We start from the raw sequence: 16,704 nt of genomic DNA, 5'->3' as shown, positions 1-16,704 counted from the left end.
TGTTCCTAAGAGACTTGGCAAACGTAAATTCCTGGTCCGTATCGCGTATTCGTATGGATTTCGCGTGTGACGTCATCAATGTGTGTGTATTTCTCATACGTGATACGGCACACGGATCGACAGCACGTATCGAACAGCTTTCATACGGAAAAGGTCCGTATAACATGGTCTTTTTACCGTCATTTTGCTACTCTTAGGCGCTGAAATGTTGTGTGTCTATGAATCTGTGTGTATCCCAGAACACGAAGGTGTGTATTTGATGTGATTTTAACCATGATAACGACTGGAAATTCATCATTATTTTTGATGGGTTTATCTCGGAATTTCCATACTTTTCCTGTCTGTCTGCATACTGGGGCCTGTTTCACGAAATTTTAACTAAGATAAAATCCCAATTTTAGTAATTTGATTGGATTATATTAGATTGATTTTAGTGCTTAGCCAATCAAAATTGAAGTAAAATTGGGATTTCATCCTTAGTTAAGATCTCGAGAAACAGGGCCCTGGTTGATCTACGTGCTAAATTTAGGGAGGCGGGACCTTGCAAATCTGTAAATGATTTTGTTCTATGGTAAAGGGGTATAAACTTTCTGAAATGATACATTAGTGAAACCAAACATTGTTGTCGATTCGAAGTCGAAGATTTTTAATAAGATTCGACATTATTTTTTTTTTTAATAGCCCAGCGACTGTCGAGCGACTTCACTCCATCCGGGTAATTGTAGGCTATGCATTTGACTAGTACTGGTGGCGGCACTGTAATCTGCCAAAACTCTTAAACTACACTGACGCAACGTATCACGTATCCGACGATACGGATGGGAAAATTCCGCTTGCCAAAAGTCGCTATTGAGTTCACGATCTGGTACGTACAGATACGTTCGGTTACGTTTCGATACGATATGACCTCAATATATGATAAGACCTGATAGGATCACCACGATTACTACACGATTAAAACCACGATTTCAATCGTAGCGCGAATCGTGATAGTGGGAATCTAGCATTACATGGAAATGGCCCAATTACATTTGCATTATTTAGAACGACGGGAAACGGGCCTTAGGCCCTCTAGGTACATCGGCATAACTTCGTTTTGAAGAAATTAACAATGGGTTGATTTGCTAAACTTGAAACATAGGTTCCAGGTTACTGGTAACATGTCCATACACTTGATCAATATGAAATGAAATGGGGTTTAACCTCCTACTGTTCTGCTCCGAACTGGGCTAATGAAGACGGGTATACGCCATACAGTGTGCTATGAGGGAAATTTTGCCCGGACAGCGGAACAACGGCCTACTCTTATATCCAATTCCAACTGTCAAGGGATCTTTTACGTGCACGCCAATGTGTACAAAGGACCTCGGTTTTTCGTCCCATCCGATCGACTAGACGGCTGTCCTTGTCAGGCCCTCCATCCTGCATCAATGACAAGGAGAAACACGTCGGACTGATAAATGTGTATTGTGTTTATTGTGCTCAAACGCTAAATGTGAGTACAGGATTAAATTCGCCAACAAAATTGGCTCAGCTGTGTTTAATATATTTTAAAATTCAAATTAATTATGAGAACGTGGTAACCTAGCTCAGCTGTGTGTACATACATAAAGCTTGTGGTGTTGAACAGCTGTACAATAGCTATGCTAACAAGGTTATTCAATGACAAAGAAATATCGTATCTGTTATTGAAGGGAGAGAGAAGAAAATATCTGTTATTGAAGAGAGAGAGAGAGAGAGAGAGAGAGAGAGAGAGAGAGAGAGAGAGAGAAATGGGTTTAACGTCCACTCGACACAAACTAGGTCATTTCGGGACTAACATATAATTTTTAATTTTATTTCAATAATTCGCTTGCGCGTAGGGGTCTTTAGCAGTGGGAGGAAACCGGAGGACCCGGAGAAAACCCACGAGTTTATTGAAGAGATTAACCAGACGTATTGCACATTGGTACAATAATAAAGACGAACGATATTTAGACAATGCTCTAGAATATGAAAATTGTACCTCTTCCGCCCATCCATTTTCTTCTATCATGGGAAGGTGGTCCATGGAGCCTCTTGAAAAAGGCTGGAGACGCCTAGTCGAAACGTCGCTCAGCAACAAACAGTACGCCTAATTGTAACTTCCATAGAATAGTGTCCAGACTAATATTATGTCATTTTCGTATGTTATAGCGGAGCATCAGGTTCAAGGGGGGGGTCACGGTGGCTAAGTGGGTAAGACGCTGGCTCGCTAGTCTGGAGGTCGGGTCCTGCATTGGCCGAAAAAGTTCATCCAGATTTTTTCGGCGTGTTTCCCCTTGTCAGTGATGCAGGACGGAGGGTCTGACAAGGACAGTTATCTAGTCGTTCGGATGGGACGAAAAACCGAGGTCCCGTGTACACATTGGTGTGCACGTATAAGATCCCTTGACAGTTGGAATTCAATATAAGAGTAGGCCGTAGTGCCGCTCTCCGGGCAAAATTTCCCTCATAGCACACTGTATGGCGTATGTCCGTCTTTATTAGCCCAGTTCGGAGCAGAACAGTAGGACGTTAAACCCCATTTCATTTCATTTCATCAGGTTCAAAATACGATGTGGAAAGCAAGGTAGAAAATCAATAGAGGTGTTATCAGATTCAATAGACAATGTACAAATATATTTCGAAAATCAAATATAAAGGAGAATATCTATATTTAAATGAGCTATTTTTTGGAGGAACCCTATATAGCTTTTATGCATTGATTTCCACTTTTTTAAATTTAAATTGTTAATATCTTTTTTCTGCTAGATCTGTTTGTTATGACCAACTCAATTTTCGTCAAGGTCGCTAAGATGTAAAAAAAAGGTTAGGTCACGTGATTGTTGTCGCGTTTGTAGGTTAGGGTTAGGGTAGAAAATGTTATGGAACAAGGTCTCTAAAAATAAAATATATCTGGGGCTAACACCACCATATGTCAGTTTTGGACTATTTTTTAAATTGTGAGAACTATTCATGTTCGAGCAAAATCGGAAGGCTTCAGTAATTTCCAGAAGCCGTCACAAAATTTTTATATATGCCATTTGAAAGGCGTCGATTTGTTCCTTATTCCTGCCAAGTTTCAAATTGATACCTCAAATAGTGACGGAGATACGCCATCTTGAATGTCGAAAAAATGATGAAGAAAACTTTCTCAAATCCTCGATGCTAAAACTAATCGAGCGAACTTCCGAATTTCGAAATACCGTCAGTCTGAGACCATATGGGATTCGTCCAAAGAATCCAAAAATGAAAACTGAAGAAGATCCTTTGAGAAATAACCGAGATATGGGCAATCTAAGATTATTTTATGTCCCATCCGTAAAACACTTCCTGTTTGTCAAAAATAACCCAATTTATATTAAGTAAATAGATCCACGGAGGCCAATCACATCTAAAAGTTGGCTGAATGTCTGCACCTTGTACAGTTTGGGCTGCAAACTCTACAGTTTTGACTGCACTGCAAACTCTGACTAAATTGCCCCCTCCCCCAACGTCCCCCCACCAAAAAACAATATTTAACAACCGTTTAAAAATATCACCGTGCCACCATAATGCAGGTTGTGTTCAAATTTCGGGAAAATGGCCGTTCCTTGTACCGGCTACGCAAATTGTGTACATGTATGTAATACGATGGTTGTGGACCCTCTAGAGGTCACAGTTGTTGCCCGATTTTGATGAAACTCTCAGTCCTTGTCGATATTCGCGTATTTCAGACCATAACTTCTTGGATTATGGTTCCCTATCCATCTCTTATAAAATGTGGGCGTATCTTGTCTGGCAACCGCTGGTTAAATGGACGAGTACCCACTTTATCGGGTAAATAAGTTATTCTTTACTTTAGATTTTTGTTATTAAGCCCCATTCAAGAGAGGTACAGTTTCCAACACGTATTTATTTATAGCAAAAAGAAATCCTCCTGATGACAATCTAACATTTGATTCAATTTAATTACCATAATTCGCTTACGCGTCGGGGTCTTTAGCAGTGAGAGGAAACCGAGTGACCCTACTCCTAGTAACGTACAGGCAGGGGATCGAAACCACGCGGCTTGACTCAATGACAGACCTTGTGATTTAATGCGCACGCGTTAAACTACTAGACCCCCCCCCTCCGTGAGATTTAGATAAAGTGCTGGTCGTTCTTGTTATTATAATAGTTCCGAAATAGATAATTCAAAATTAATATATTGAAAATGTCATTCGAATTACTTTATTATGAGCGACGTTATCACCGTTTGAAGTTTTTTCATGCATTGTTTATTATCGTAGCAACGTTACTTGTTAATCGATACTCAGCCTCGCTTCTCCATTTTTAAATTAAATCATTAAATGGCGATAGTATTTCAACCCGTTTACATCTGCGCCATCCGATGGTCTAGATAGTTTATTATTGGCTTGCCAAGTGAATATTATGTCTAAATAAAAGTTTATGTAACATTTGAAGCCCAAATAAAAACCTTTTACGTAATACATCCTTAATGTTTTTATTCCCTGCAAACAGACTAGGAAATAATTTCTATAGGAGATAATAATGTTTTAATATTATTTTTATAAATGTTTATATAGTCACACGTTTTTCTGAGCTCAACTATTATATACAAATATGTTAACGAGGCACCTGCTGATTCCAAAATATGTCATTTGGCTATTTCGAATGATATTTTCTAAGTTCCGATAAACCCCACCGTGACTGCTAAAGTGCAATGTGTGATAGCAAAAGCCTTCTGGCAATTGTGTTTTATCAGACATGAAAGGTTTTTAAACATGAATGCATTAGATGTTTAATTTCATAATATAAAGATGAATCGTTTAAGAAACCGGAAAGAAGGTATTTTATCAAAACTGTGAAACGGATACTTTTATTGGATTTTTTCATGCTGTACGTAAGTTACATTTTTTGCTTTCAAGTAAACGATTGATTAAAGGTGCTTTGAGTTCTTTTGCATTTATAAAGACAATATTTTAATACGATCCTGATCTTTTCTTCAAGATTCCTACCCACGTCAGATTGTGTGAGTTGATGACCTATATGGACTATTAACATATTCAAACTAAATTGTCTATCAAAACCCTCTTAAAACAGTTTAATCCGAAGAAAACAACCTAAAGCGACAAAATTCGATTTTAAGTAGCCTTGTATACTCCCTACATTGACCGAGAAAGTTCATCGGAATTTTCCGACGTGGCTTCCCCTTGTCAGTGGTGCAGGAAGGGGGGCCTAACAAGTACAGCTGTCTAGTCGTTCGAATGGGACAAAAAACCGAGGTCCCGTGTATACATTGGCGTCCACGTAAAAGATCCATTGGCAGTTGGAATTCGATATAAGAGTAGGCAAAATTACCCTCATAGCACACTGTATGGCATTAAACCCCATTTTATTTCATTTCATTTCATTTTGTCATGTTACTTGATTGCATGCAAAGGCGTGATTACCGGAACCAACTTTTCGATTGGATGCCCCCATAACTAGCGCGAAAAGTGAGAAATGAAGACATTTTATATTCAAACATATGGAAAAAAAAACATTTATTCAAATTAGATATAAATCAGCCAGATTATTTAAATTCGGGATCCCAATCCTGGACTTAAAAAGGAGTCACGGTGGCTCAGTGATTAATTAAGACGCCGGCTCGCTAATCTGGGGCTCCCGTGTTCGATCCCTGCGTTGGCCGAGAAAGTTCATCGGTGGTGCAGGACAGAATACCTGCACTGAAAAAAAACCCTTGTGTTGGATCTCAACACAAGTACTTGTGTGAAAATTATTCTACACAAACTTGTGTTATTTTCCATTGCATTAACACAAACTTATGTTCTTTTTAATGCATTAACACAAACTTGTGTAGATTTATAAAATCTTGTCTTTTTTCCATATAATTAACACAAGTAATGTGTACCGTCAACAAATATTTTGTGTTTTTAAATATTGAACTCCATACAAAGTCTTAACTCGGGTATCCACAAGTATAAGAAAAGTATTTGTTTACTCAGACAATATAGCCAGACAGACTTGGTGTTTAGATGTCTGTAGTTAAAATAAAGTTTATTGGCCCAATAAACTGGTACATGTGATCATGCCCGGTGTGACAGTTTAAATTGACTCCCGGTGTGTGTCTGCTCCTGGGCACTTGCGCATGTCCGAAACTGTTGTTTGCGTTAACAAGGAAGCTATATCCACTTCCGTCGGTGTGAGATTGTTCCTGATCACTGATCTGTTCAGGAAAAGGTATTACGTATTTGGTTAGAGTTTTGTCATTAATAAACATACTTGTTATCGTAATTAGCTGTTGTTTTAATGATCAGTAGTTACACCATCAACCGATCTAAGTTGATGGGCTTGAAATTGATACTTCTATCGTTCGTGATTTGTTGCCGTTGTTTTAATGGGGTTTAACGCCCTACTGTTCTGCTCCGACTGGGCTAATAAAGACGGGTATATACCATGCAGCGTGCTAAGAGAAAAATTTTGGCCGGGCAGCGCACTATTGCGTATTGTTATATTGAATTCCAACTGCCAAGGCATCTTTTAAGTGTACGCCAATGTCCCATCCGAACGACTTGGCAGCTATCCTTGTCAGGCCCTCCCTCATGCACCACTGACAAGGGGAAACCACGCTGCAAAATCCCTAATCACTCGGTCACAATGGTTCTCTTCTAATTGCTGCGACAGTCAAATCATGTAACAAACAAGGATTTTTAAAATGGATGTTCACGGCTTAGGTTGTTCCTTGGGATTAAAATGTTTATAGGGGATTTGAAACATGTAGATACTTTTGATACATGTAGATACACCAGTTTCAGTTTCATATCACACAGTTTGTATATGGTAAGGTATCTTTAAAGGTTAATTACATGTCATGTATTTTTTCTTTTTCCGTTTCATTATTGGATGCGTAAGCAAATCACCCAGGAACAGGTCATATAATAAAAGAAATTTAATAAGAAAAAAATGGAAGAATAAACGGCTGAAAAAAATGATGATGGGGCAGCTTGTAGATTCCTGACAAGTGTGGGTAACTATTCAATTCTAATAGAAAAGATTGTTGTTATGGTATTTTGGAATCTAAAATTCAGTTTAGTATAGTAAAACTCTAAACGTACATGTATGTGCACAGACAGAATCTTAATAGATATGACTGTCTCATCTGTGGCAAAGAAAACAACACAAGATTCATAAATTTTAACACAAGTTTCCGAAATTTCAACACAAGTTTCAGAAATTCCAACACAAGATTCAGAAATTTTAACACAAGTGTTGTGTAGATTTTCACACAAGTGTCAACACAAGTAAAGTTTGTGTTGTTTGATAAATTTTAACACAAGTTTTGTGTTGTTTCAACATTTAACACAAGCTAGTGTTTTTTCAATACAAGTTTGTGTTGTTAAATAGAGACACCTAACTTGTGTTGAAAATAACACAAGTTTGTGTTGTTTTAACACACGTTTTTTTCAGTGTGGCAAGGGACAACGTATAGTCGTTCGGGTGAGACGAAACCAGGGCCGTGCTGGCAGAGAGTTTAGGAGGAGGGTGTCCTCCCAGGCCCCCATTAAACAATAAGTCCGCCCGTATAAGCGGGCCCCCCTGAGAGCTCTAATTTTCACGCGGAATCCCCTCAAAAAATTGAGAGTGCGCACGCGAAAAATCATACATACACAACGATTAGTAAAATATATTATGCTGACGTGCAAATGTCTGTCACCTTAAGGTGAAATGGTCTTTGATACATGTATTCATGCCTCGATATGTATAAGATGCAATTTATTATTTGGATAGAAATACATGTATTAGCATTATATAAGGCAGACCTGTCATGAGTGCCTTGTGTAGTACAGTAGTATGTCTTATAGTCAAAATAGCAGCATAAATTTGGAAAATATGATACCTAGATTTCTCCCAGAAGTGCTTGCAAAACGCGTTTCCCGTTGTCAAATTTCAAAAATTTTCAAAAATTTTGGGCGTGCGGGAAGGGGCCCGTCCTCCCGGACCCCTTCGGGGCCAGCACGCCCCTGGACGAAACAAACGAGGTACCGTGTAGACATTGATATAAGAGTAGGCCGTAGCGCCGTAAATTTACCTCATAGCACACAGTATATGCTCGTCTCCATTAGCCCTGTCAGAGCAGAACATACGTTGAATCCAATTTGAATTCATTTCATAATGACTTAAATATTTTACTGGGACTTAGAAATAGATTCGTTTGCTCACTAACCAGGTGTTCCCGTATACAGCTGGAATTCGATAGCACACTGTTATAGGTGTATACCCATCTTCGTAAGCCCAGTCAGTGCAAAAAAGTAGGATGTTAAACTACATTTCGTTTCATTTCACAAATCCGAGCTTTATAGATTCTTTCAAATATTTAATCAAAGCTGTCTGTATGTGTTCCTTAACAAAAGTCAGACGTGCCCATTAGTTAGATGCATATTGCCAAACCTCTAAAATGCTGGTAATAAGCGTGAATTATTTGTCTGGCATCGCTTTGTTAATGTAGTCACTAAGTGATTTCCATATTATTTATATTATTATATTATTAGTATTTTAATTGCCTGGAAATATGAGCGTGGGCCCGGTTGGATATTATAATGCAAATTGTGAATCGATTATAAAAGGTAAATGAAATGAAATGAAATGGGCTTTAATGTCCTACAATGCTGCCCCTACTCATAAAGGTAAAGTGAAAATATTCACAAACTACCACCAACCATAATCCGAGATGCCAATTAACTCCGTGACAGCACTAAATATATAAGCATTCATATTATTATGCTAGAGTTTTTACTGAAATGAAAATTACAAATTGTGGATTTTGCTCAAAAGCTCGTGAAAGATCAAACTCCGTTGGTGCAGATCGTTCTCTAATTTATAAAAAAAAACCAATATTATGTCATTCAGCGGCGCGATGCAGAAATGCTTACCCATTCTAGAAGACCTAGAGAAATTGCGGCGAACACATTTGTGTTGTACGATTAATGACTTTATAATATAAACCTCCAATAACCACGTGTTTGAATTTGTGTATGGTTTCTAGCGATTATATTTTAGATCATGGCTGGGGATACTTAAAATGCTGAATCTTGTTGTCTCCAATTGGCAAGGATCATGTATGTGTATATTTAGGTGGGAATATAAAATTAAAAGGGGCTTAATCGGGTGAAGAAGTCAACCTTAATGCTATTAGTATAACCGAATCAATGGTAAACCTTTTTGTTTTATTTCTACAGATTGTTTTGAAGGTCATGCAGAAGGTTTTAGGGGCGGAAAATTATCTTACATCGAGCCAATTAATTCTGCTATCTCCTTGAGGTTCTTTGCGATTTTAATTCAAGCTCAGCAACATTTCAAGTGAGAAGGGAAGGAAACAATCCTGTGGACTTTAATCGGAGCTGGACTGAATATGTTAATAGATTTGGCTATATGCATTCAGAACACTGGATAGGTTTTAAAGGGCTAATCTCGATAATATTTTTGTGAGAATAAAACTGCTTAATTTTGTGTTAAAATCCCTCAAAAACCTCTATCTAAGGGCCGAGCAACTCACTCAATATTTGTGATAAGTTTTCAAACAACTTAAACCCGTCAGTCTTCATCTGGAAATGGAGACTGGTGTCCCAAGCTATATTATGCGGTGTCTGGATAAAACCAGACTTTTAGTTTATAAAAATAATGTGTAGGTGAAATTTACCTTTCGTTATCAAGTACAGCACATGGGTCATACACTTTATAGACCTCTTAAAGAACGGAAATCGATTGTCAGGTCACCCAACGAAAAAATTGACCAGAAATCTTAAAAGGTTAGTGTCCGGATAAGCAGTTTTGACGTTCACGTCCAAACCATTCAATATTTTGAGCTGAAATTTTGAGACAAGGTATAATGCACCCGTCCTTTATAATATGGCACTTAACTTTCATATGTACTCCGACCTTTATTTTTGAGACTCCGTTCAAATCGGGATAGCCCCTTTAAGGACCTCCTTAAAATCTTAAGCAATAATTTCAATTATCGATCCGAGATTATTATAAATTATGTGCATTCACCCCAAACGATCTGTTTGTATGATAACTGTAACGTGACAAACCCATCTTATCAATTTAATGGTGTGTCTGGCTCATGTTTACCTACACTTGCATTGAACTCATTTTCCACTTATGATAATGGTCCACGTAAAGATTGTGGAGGATGGTGGTTTGAAAACGTTCCAAATATCCTATGTTCTTCTGCAAACGTTAATGGCTGCAGTTACACAGAAGTTATAATGCGATTAACACATATACCACCATCATAATTGTATAAACACGCATGAGAAAATTTGCTGTCATAATTATGTTATATAACAACCTTCTCATGAATATCAAATTGTTCAAATTGTATATATAATCATTACTGTCAGCTGTGAGAAAATACTTTTATAAAACATACATTATGCAAGAGCTAAATCTGCCTATTGCAGCTCTTTCTTTAGGTCTGAAATGTTATCTAAATTATTAATTAGACACTAATTAACCTATCCAGACCATAATCAACTCTCGATGTCAACGCTAGCCTGCGATGTTTACTAGATTAGAATCCCATTTGCTACTCCACTTTCATTCTTGATGTAATCATGAAATGGATAATCGAGACTATGTTTATTATCGTACCGACTTTAGTAATGATGATCGGGGCTAGGCTGAAAATTCAATCGCTATAATCTCGGTTCAGAGTGGATAAATTTGACTGAAATTTTCAGCAAATCCCCTTTACATTATCTACTTTTTAACTATACTATTCAAAAAAAGTAGGGGATATTTGATTTTTAAGTGTTATTAAAGTCACCTAATGAAACTGACGAAGAAACAAATGACAAAATGAAATGAAGTTCACATTCATCGATTTATTCCAAATGATCGTTAGACTAAGTAAGGCACAGACTGACCATTATAAGGGTAAAATGATACCCGGGGTCAAACAGCAAAGTTACCACAGCATCACAACCAAGTCAGTAACGGGTAAATCCTCCTCTGTTTGCCAAACAAGCATTGATCCGACGTGGCATACTCCTAATGAGACGTCTAAGGTCAATTTGGTCCAGATTGTCCCATTCCTGTTGCAACGCAGCAGCAAGTTCTTGGACATTGGCAGGACGTTGTTGACGTTGACGTAACCTCTGTCCAAGCATGTCCCAGACATGCTCGATGGGGGAGAAGTCGGGACTCAGTGCTGGCCAAGGTAATGTGGTGATGTTCTGTTGTTGGAGGTAACCTGTAACGATCCTGGCCCTGTGTTGTCATCCTGGAAGATGAAACGGCGGCCATGACGTCGTGCGAACATGGACTGCCAAGATGTTGTCCCGGTAGTACTGGCCTGTAACACGCCCTGCAACAACATGTAAAGCCGTTCTTCCAGCAACAGTGATGCCTCCCCACACCATAACAGAACCACCCCCAAATCGATCATGTCTGATGACGTTAACGTCTTGGAAGCGCTCGTTTCGACGACGCCACACCCTCCTACGTCTGTCCAAAAAATCAACAGTGAACCTTGACTCATCTGAAAACATCACATTGCTCCAGCGTCGATTATCCCAGTGTTGACGATCCCTACACCAACGACGTCTTGCCTGAATGTGATGATCTCTCAAACAAGGGATCACGCGAGGACGTCGGGCGCGAAGGTGACCCCTATGCAGTCGATTCCGAATCGTCTGGCCACTCACTCTCACACCAATGTCTGTTTGAAGACGAGCGCTGATCTGATTTGCTGTGATGACACGATTTCTCAAGGCCAAGGTACGGATAAATCGATCCTGGGCTTGAGTTGTCGCCCTTGGTCGACCTGAGCGTGGTCTGTCCTGTACAGATTGTGTATCACGGTATCTGGACCATAGCCTGCTTATGACAGACTGAGAAACATTCATCGTCCGCACCACAACCGCCTGTGTTGTGCCGATCTGTAGCATGCCAAGGGCACGTAACCTTTCATTTTGGGTAAGCCGACGCATATTAAAATTTGTTTTCTGGTCACTAAAACAATTAAACTGATGTTTCCACCCTGGAATTCAATGCCACAATGACTGTAACATTCAAAGTCAGAGTCGTGCAAATCTTGGGTTGGACCCCCATGATGATCCCAAGCATCACCTGCATTCCATGCGGTAGCTATTGATGCGTTTGGGCGTCACATGTAACTGGAAATGTTTCTTCTGTTAGGTTCTATAGTGATTTTTTTCGTAGTCATTTGCATATTTTAGTATTATGCCCCCAAAATCAAATATCCCCTACTTTTTTTGAATAGTATATTATCAGCTCTTTATCTAATCTCCCATAATGTATCTTTAAATAAGAATTTGAACTGATGAAATTCGGGGATTAGTTGCTCGTGTTTTAGTAATTTAAAATCAGTAACCAAGGCTTTTTTTGACAGTCCATCGAACGACCACGTAAATGTGGTTTCAGCTTAAAATCAGTTTAATTATATATGATAATAGGTGTGTTACCTGGCGTTTCACGGGTAGAATTTATCCATAATAATGCACTAATAAGTAACTGTCATTTGCATTATTAAATACTGCACAAAATACGAAATACATAGCACCATTTTATTTCTTGTCAAACAGCTGGTTATGAATTTATTTTAAATCGTATTCTTTCTTGTGCAAGGTGGAAAACTCCCACGATCCAATTTTGTAAAATGGATTTTTTTCGGTCGGACTTACTGTCATGTCGTACAAAATTGTTAATAATCGTTAATTGTGAGTTTTATTATTACACACTGCAGCAATACATCATTACTTAGGGTGGTTACTGACATAGTATACATTACCCTGATGATTGCGGAAAGATGGCTTCTTTGGTTTAATACCACTGACTATGCTATTCTTATAAAAATTCTCGAGATCCAGCATTGTATATTCAAATACCTTGTCTAAAAAGTTTTGCCTCATACCTAAATAATCAAAATCAATTAATTGTCGGATACTGCTGAATTACATTGGAGGTTCCCCAAGACGCAGGGCAGGGACCTGTTCTGTATCTTCTCTACAAAACTCTGCATCACATATCATCAGTCATAAGCAAAGCCTATTACATCATTCTTATGCAGTCGACACTCAGGTGATGTGACTTTGAACAATCTTTTAAACGGACACCAAATACGTTGAAACTGAATGATGACAAAAGCGGGGCCATCATGATTTGATCAAAGAACTCACTATCAAAATCTGCTGCAGTCGACTCAGAAATGAAATCAGTCAACAAAGTATACACCGCTTCAAAACTCGCTTCGGAATTTCCAAACCTGATTTTTCAACTTTCAGTCTCAGAAACATCCGTTACCTCACATCTAAGGACAAAGTTCATACTCATGTTCGATGTCTTGTTTTGTCAAGTCTAGACTATTACAATAATCTGTCATCTGGTTTAACACACAACCCGATATCAAAAACCGTTACTGTTCAAAAGACTGCTGCCAGAATCATTAGCCCCTTGCCTTGGAACCCTCATATTACGCCAGCATTCAGAGATCTTCATTGGCTACCCATTAAATCCAGTGATTACGTTTCTAGTGCAAGGAAAGATTTGTAATATAAGAATCTTCAATGAAAAAAATGGAATTAAACAGTAAGAAGGTTTAATGGATCCATGTGATTTAAAGCGTCGACACATGGATCCAAAATGTTCACAGTCTACAACAGAATACAATACAGAACAGCTGTATTCATCCGCAAAAAAAAATAGTACCTAAAATTCATGTACATTATATAGGTTTAAACATCAAATGAGGTCAAATGAATAGAGACGTCTTTAATATATACTAAATATTCGTATCATCCCAAATCGACAATAAAACAGTGAGAAAAAGGAAAATCTAAGTAATGGCAATCTAATTAACATAAAATTTACGACATAATCGATTCTTCAATGTTTTGATGGTGATCATGAAGAAAATACATCTGTTCTCAGGAATCCGATAAGATTTTCAAAAAGATCACTAGAATTATAAATTGTTATTTCACAAAGTCGAAAGGTATGTTAGATTTTTCATTCAGTCAAGTTAGAGCGAGTTTATTGCCGTCCTTTGAGCTCCAAACCCGATAGAAATGAAGGCGGAAGTGGCCATAATAGTTTTAGAGATCACTACGTGATGGCGCTCCTGCGTCGCGACAAACGGGGCCGATTTGTCAAGAATAGATTTTTTAAAAGCTTAAAAGCTCTTGTGCATTGTGTTTGATTGTTTTAACGAAAAAAAGGGTCTCCTTAACAGTAGATCTTTTATGACCATATTTTCCAGAACGTGTTCTCAATATGAACACCTTCTTACATGACGACAAAAATTAAACCAGCGAGATTTATATCATAAACATATACTTTATGCAGTATAAACAATATCTCCTGATAGTCCAATCAAAATAACCTAGAACAAATTGCTACATAATGTTTCTTGGTAACATCGTGTTCATGGGATCATCCCCTACAACATATCCACAATTCTCTGATTTTCGCGTCGGGAAAAGGGTCTAATTTCCATAATTCAAAATGGCCGTCAGATAAACCTTTGGAGTCTCATAACTCCTTTATTATTGAATATCCACCTTAAAAATGTATTTAAAAACAGATAGAAACAGAATATCTAGTAAGAAATATCATAAATACTTATTTTGACGTTAAATGCCGACATGTCAGCATAACATTTTCGAAAATCTGACTCGGCGCCATGGAAGAAATTGACTGATAGAAATTCAAATGTACATCTAAATCACCACATGCGTATTAAACTGCAGTGCAGGTCTGGTAAAGTCTATCTGATTCAAGTTCAAAATCTCTTGCTCTTTCAAGACACGTGAAACATCCCGGCAGGCGACACCTTTACATTCACTGCATGAGTCAGGTCACACGACACCTCCCGTTTGTGCATGACACATCTGGGTGTGACACACCATCCGGATTGTTTAGAATTGGCAAAAATAACCCTTTCAAAAATACTCAAGAGGATTCCAACTTCCAGTTCCACAAACACGTTGATATATTTGCCCGCAAACAATCCAAAAATAACGAAATTAAAGCTGTGAGAGAAAAGACCCTGTTATGTTTGTATCATTGCCGAACAAATTTAACCCCAGAAAGTTTAGGTAAAAGGTGGTGAAAAGCTTGCACATTGTCCAGATTCAGAACTTTCCGCCAACTCCAGATGATGAAAAGTATCATAGTCGCTGTGTGTACTACCATGTGCAGTAGTGGACGAGGAGGGGCAGTGAATTAAGCCCATGATAGTAAGGATGGAGACTTGCGAAAGAGATTTTCTGTTTAATTTACAGTCTGTAATACCAAATTTACTCCAAATTTACTACTTTGACCATCACAAAGATTCCAGATGCTGATATCTTAAAAGTATCAAAATGATTACCATTTTAAGGTATATAAAATATTCGTCGGCTGATTATGGATCTGGTTCTGCCCGGTAAAATATAAAAGACTGGCTATTGTATTTACATTTCTGGATCGCATCCGGCTGGAAAAGATGGACCTCTTTTGGAATTCTAAGCTACATCGTTAAAGAAACATCCGTAGTAGTTTATTGTATTTAAATTTCTGAATCGCATCCGGCTGGAGAAGATGGACTTCTTTTGGAATTCTAAGCTGTATCGTTAAATAAACATTCCAAGTAGTTTATGAAAATGATAGAGAATTCTAAATACACGCGATATAGTATGTATAGTTTACGTTTTGCCGGCAGCATAAAATTAAGTTCCGTTGTGGAGACACTGAAAATATTTACTCAATCAGAAGTAGTATATGGAAATCACAGAATTTACGTTTACGTTTTGCCGTAAGATTGAAAGGAAATTCCGATGTTGAGACACTGAACTTAGTTACTAAATAAAAGCAATTGATCCGTGGCCAATGTTTTCATTTAAAACGGACAGTGCGTGAAAAGGGACTTCATTTTGTATTTGCTGTCGTTATAGAATAGACATTATGTTGCTTATGATGATTGTTAAAATTTCTATTTTGATGATTGTTAGTGTTGGGAACTGTTGGTCTATCATGTTTACCAAAACACGTTTAATAGAAGACCGCACACTAACATTTCGTTTATACACAGTTGGGGTTAGAAGTAGGATTGAATGTAGTAATTTATGTGTCAGCAATTATAATTGTCGGAAATATCTGTATTGTGGATCCCCTGGTGGTGATAAATGGTGCACCCATTTTCCAGAAGGAGAAGATTGTGTTGTGACAGATCTTGTAAATGGTACATGTAGCTGCTACAGAAAGGTATATATTATTAAAACAACTGTATCTGTTTGAATAGCATTTACTGAGAAAATGAGAACACAACCGCTGATATAAAAGAATACAAAAATTGCAAAGCGGAACTAGCACCTCGTTGCACTATTATCAACACTTAAGATCAGTGTACACTTCAAACAAGAAGATACGCTGACACGCTGTATACCTATTGGTAAATCCGTTTGTTTTCCCATATTGTCTTTAATGTTTGGTAATGGTAATCATGGCTTTAAATGTCTGAGTTTGTCTTCCAAACGTTGTTTACTGAAATCGCAGTGTAAATGGACTTGATATGCATTACCAGTTCGAAAGTTAATGTCTTATGTCCCTGTCAGACGGGGGTGGCGTCCTTACTGCGCTGCTGCCATCGTCCGGCGACCATAAAATGCACAACGTGAAAATGCCCCAAAAATTATAAACTTGATAAAAGTCGCGTTT

This window comes from Patella vulgata, chromosome 2 (assembly GCF_932274485.2).
Source record: "Patella vulgata chromosome 2, xgPatVulg1.2, whole genome shotgun sequence".
NCBI lineage: Eukaryota > Metazoa > Mollusca > Gastropoda > Patellidae > Patella > Patella vulgata.
The sequence above is the reverse complement of the archived record's forward strand: the minus strand, read 5'-3'. Positions refer to the sequence as shown.